Below are 4,349 nucleotides of genomic sequence, written 5' to 3'. Positions count from 1 at the left end.
CTGGGCTCCTGATTCTTTCTGTAGCCTTTCTGTAGTTACTTCTTGGCCCCTTCTTACTGCTGTCTGTCAGGTACACCCTGATCTAAAAATATGCAAGATCCGACACCTAGCTTTCTCGGACAAGGGTGAAAGATCTCGGAGGTCCGTGTGCAAGTTGCGCACATTAAAGATCCCTCGGTGGTCCAAAGTCAATAAGAGTGGGCTTTGGCCGTACACACGCCCACAAACACACTCACACACATACACAAACAAACAAACAAACAAACAAACAAACACACACACACACACACACACACACACACACACACACACTTTTAGAGAGAAAAAAGTGCTGCTGAGACTTATACAGTGTGTTTCGATTTCTCTCCTTTCCCAGCCCACCCCGCCCTTTACCTTTCTCCCCGAGTTAAATAGATCTCGTCCCAGCCACGGCGTTGCGGAACCATTTATTCAGTCACGGTCATCTTTGTGGTTCGTTTACCTCTTCATTTGCAGCATGTATTGATAAGGCAAAGAGTGAATTCCCAACATTGAAATGAAGAATTTGCGACTTTGTTTAATGTTAGCTAGGACGGGAGCCTCGGTGTTTTTGGTTGTTGTTGCTGTTGTTGTTGTTGTTGTTGTTGTTGTTGTTGTTGTTGTTGTTGTTGTTGTTGTCGTCGTCATCGTCGTTGTTGTTGTATTTGTTGTTGTTATTGTTGTTTTTAAATTTAAAAATTAAAGAAACGATGGCTCGTTATAGTGTGTTGAGGCGGAAAGGGAAAGAATACATTGGGTCCGCACTGTGAGGTCTGAAGAAACGGTGACTGAATTTTGTGACTTAAGCAAAAACGGCGCATTGGGGAGAAATGTATTGCACCCAGTGGGGCGCCATTAGTTCAATTGGAGCAAGCGCTCCACCTAATCCTGGCCTTCTCACCCCCCCCCCCTCCCCACACATACCTTTCTATTAATTGTTCTAAACCAGTCAGTGCTCTAGATCTACATTACTACATCCTAGCGATCCGTCACCAGCTGGTTGCGCCAGTAAAGAGACAGACAGCGAGGAAGGTATGCTCGTGGCACCGCTTGCGGCAGTTTCTGCTGGGAGCAAGCAAAATATTTGGACCAAAGTAATTTTGTCACTGTAGAGAAATCGAGGCATCGTTCTCCCCGCTCAAGAAGAAGGTGCAAGCAAAAATTGTGATCCTTGTTTCCGCTAGCCTATCTAATACACTAGAGTCTACGGTAACTTCATGAAGAATGGGTATTGAAACTGTTGTCTCCCTCTATTGTGTAGCAAGTCCTGTTAAGGTAAATCTTCAAATTGAGTCTGGTTGTTGGTGCTGCATGAAGTAATTGGAAATCTTTAATTAATCTTCTCATATTGTGGGCATGGTGAGTTGCTAATATTGTTTTACTTTATTGCAGCTTTTATATGTCGTTTCATCTAGAAACAGTTGTAAATATCAATAGGTTAAGCAATAGAAAGAACAGACCACACCAGAGCGTCTGCCAACCGCTCATAACAATTTTTAATATTGTCGCTAGTAATCCTATTGTCCATTTGCTCACTTTCCAATTATGAACCACCTTGTCTGCAACCCACGCGACGCCACTGATTGAACCCCATATAACGGAACATAAGCCCACACTTTTGGCAAATATACTCAATCAAATTTTCCCCCGTGCGAGTCTGGTTATATCATACTTGCGCAGCATAGTGCGGGTTTCCTTAAGTAAAATTGATGGCGTTTGCCATCGACCATGAATACGTTGGAGGAAATGGTAGGTAACATTACTCAGTTGCGTATAGCCAAGCATATCCAGTGCTAAACTCTCTTCAGCTACAAATATACAGAAAAAAAGAACAAAGAAAATCTCTTGTTTCCTGAACCAGCCATATTGGCAGCAGCCGCCCATTCAATTCCTAAAGATCAATCGATGTCCAAATGAAGCCAGAAGTTCGCGTGAGTGGCTATTTGCAAGAAAGTAGTTCCTCTTGGCTTGCTCTGTATTTGCCACGCTAAGAATAAAGATTGTCAAGATTCCATCCCACGTCCCCTGGACCTCTGGCATATTGACGGCATTGAGGCTCTGTGGGTAGTGATAGTAACTGATTGGGATTTGTTGTTCATCTTTTCGCCTCAGCAAACTCAGTTCTATTCTTCTCTCTTTCTCTCTCTCTCTCTCTCTCTCTCTCTCTCTCTCTCTCTCTCTCTCTCTCTCTCTCTCTCTCTCTCTCTGTCATTTTGTGTGTGTGTCCCTCCCCCCTCTCTTTCTCTCTCTTTGACTTTAGACATCGAAAGTTCCGTGTGCAAGTGGCGGACGTTAAAGATCCCTTTGTGGTCTAAAATCGATTAGAGTAGACTTCGGCCGCCACCCGGTCTATAGGAAAAAGATAAAAGCAAATTCAGGTCGTCTGTTTTTTTTAAATTAGTGCAGTTTATTGCACACCTCCTACAGTTTGTGTTCTTAGAATCAGCCATGTTTGAGTTTACCGCCCCAGTTCCTGTTGCCACGGGATTGGTCAGATTCGCGGTCTAGCCCAAGCTGCACTGTCTCGTTTACGTAGCAAGGTCTCTGCCAATACAATATTATTGTGGAGCAATTAATTGTCATATTTTACTGCTGTTGGTCTTTAGTTTCCTTGTCTTAATATTCATTAGTTTTCTTAGTAGCTTTTTGTGTACTGCATGGCTGCAGACAGTCTGTGCTACCGGCGTCTGTGGAGTAGCAGTTAGGTGCTTCGCTGTCGCTTGCAGCAGGACACTCGTGTTCGATTCCCGAGTGGGGGTGGGAGGGGAATTTTTATCGAGTATCTGGGTCTTTCTGCTAAGATGTTGATCCCTCTCACTCAACCCGGATTGGCTGTGACATGCAGGGTCGGAAGCTCGCCTCCTACATGATCTAAATTTTGTCGATGGGGGGCAAAAAATCGCCTACACTTTGTGCTCACATGTCTCCATAAAACTCTTGGATATTAGTTTAGAATAGACTAGTCCTTATGTGCCTGGCATGTGCAACGTGTGAAAATCATTGACTGACACGGCCAAGTCCCATGTCAGATTGCTGACTCTTGAGCAGTGAGCAGTGGCATAGATAAATCGAGATCTAACAATGCTATAAATATTTTATCAGGCCCACATAACTGTTTCACTAAGTAAGATTTAAACGCTGGGTTTTTTATTGCATGAGACTGCGATGAGAACGCAGTAACTATTATGTTACCTTGATATAATATTTCCTATACTTCCCCAGTCAACTATTCCCCAAGTCTTTGCGTCTGTTCAGGTGGCGCCAGCGTCGATTTTATTACGTTTTTTAGTGCTTGAAGAGAGGTGTTTACATTTTGTAGCGTACCATCTTTGAAGGTATTCAGCATTGTCAATCACATCGTTTGTTGTTGTCCGTCATGCAAAATTGATATACGCATCTTTGGTTTTCTTTCCTTTTTTTTGGGGGGGGGATGTAGGAGGGGGGGGGGCAGGAGGTAGGGTTGGGAGTTAAGTGACATGTCCAAAGGATGTAACGTCATACCCAGCTTCGCTCGGAATCGAACCCCATGACATTACGATAGTGAGCCCAACGCCATAACCACAAAATCAGGACACTACAAAAGATCTAAACCTAACACGACCAAAGTTAAATAATGGAAGTGTTTCTCTCACATAGTCTCCCCCCTCCCCGCCATCCCCCACGCACACACTTACACACACAAACACACACACACACACACACACATACACACACACACACACACAAACAACAAACAAACAAAAGAATCCCCCACATACACCCGCTTTTAAAAATACAACAAGAAAACACCCTGAAACGTTGATAAGTCAATTTACTGTATGATACTTCAACATTTTGAAGTTGTTGTTTTTATCTTTTTAATCTAAAACCAGAACCCAGAAAGTAATTGAAGGAAAAAAGGGACTTTCTTGTTTTAACATCCTGACCCTTTTATCAATCCTGACAACACAGTTTTGTTTTGCAAAAGGCTCTTTGTTGTTGAAAAAAAATTACGACGTCTCTGATATCAACATTTAGTGTTTATTCCTTTCTTCCAAAACAAATGCAAGAAATTGGAAAGTTAACTCGTTAAGTATAGAGGCCCAAAGTGAAAAGCAATAATCATTGTGAGAAGTCACATCTGCTTTTACGCTCTGTTGTGAACGTTATCTCGTTGTTTAATCTCAGATACATTGTTCATTTGAGAGCAACGAAGAGACAAAATATGTATGTGTGAATGTATGTACAGTTAGATCTCTAAGTGGGTGCAAGTGTGTGTGTTTGCGAGCACGCGCGCGCGCGAGTATGCCTGTGCGTGTGTGTGTGTGTGTGTGTGTGTGTGTGTGTGTGTG

Source organism: Aplysia californica, unplaced genomic scaffold (genome assembly GCF_000002075.1).
Source record: "Aplysia californica isolate F4 #8 unplaced genomic scaffold, AplCal3.0 scaffold00018, whole genome shotgun sequence".
Classification (NCBI taxonomy): Eukaryota; Metazoa; Mollusca; class Gastropoda; order Aplysiida; family Aplysiidae; genus Aplysia; species Aplysia californica.
This window is presented reverse-complemented; position numbering follows the sequence as displayed.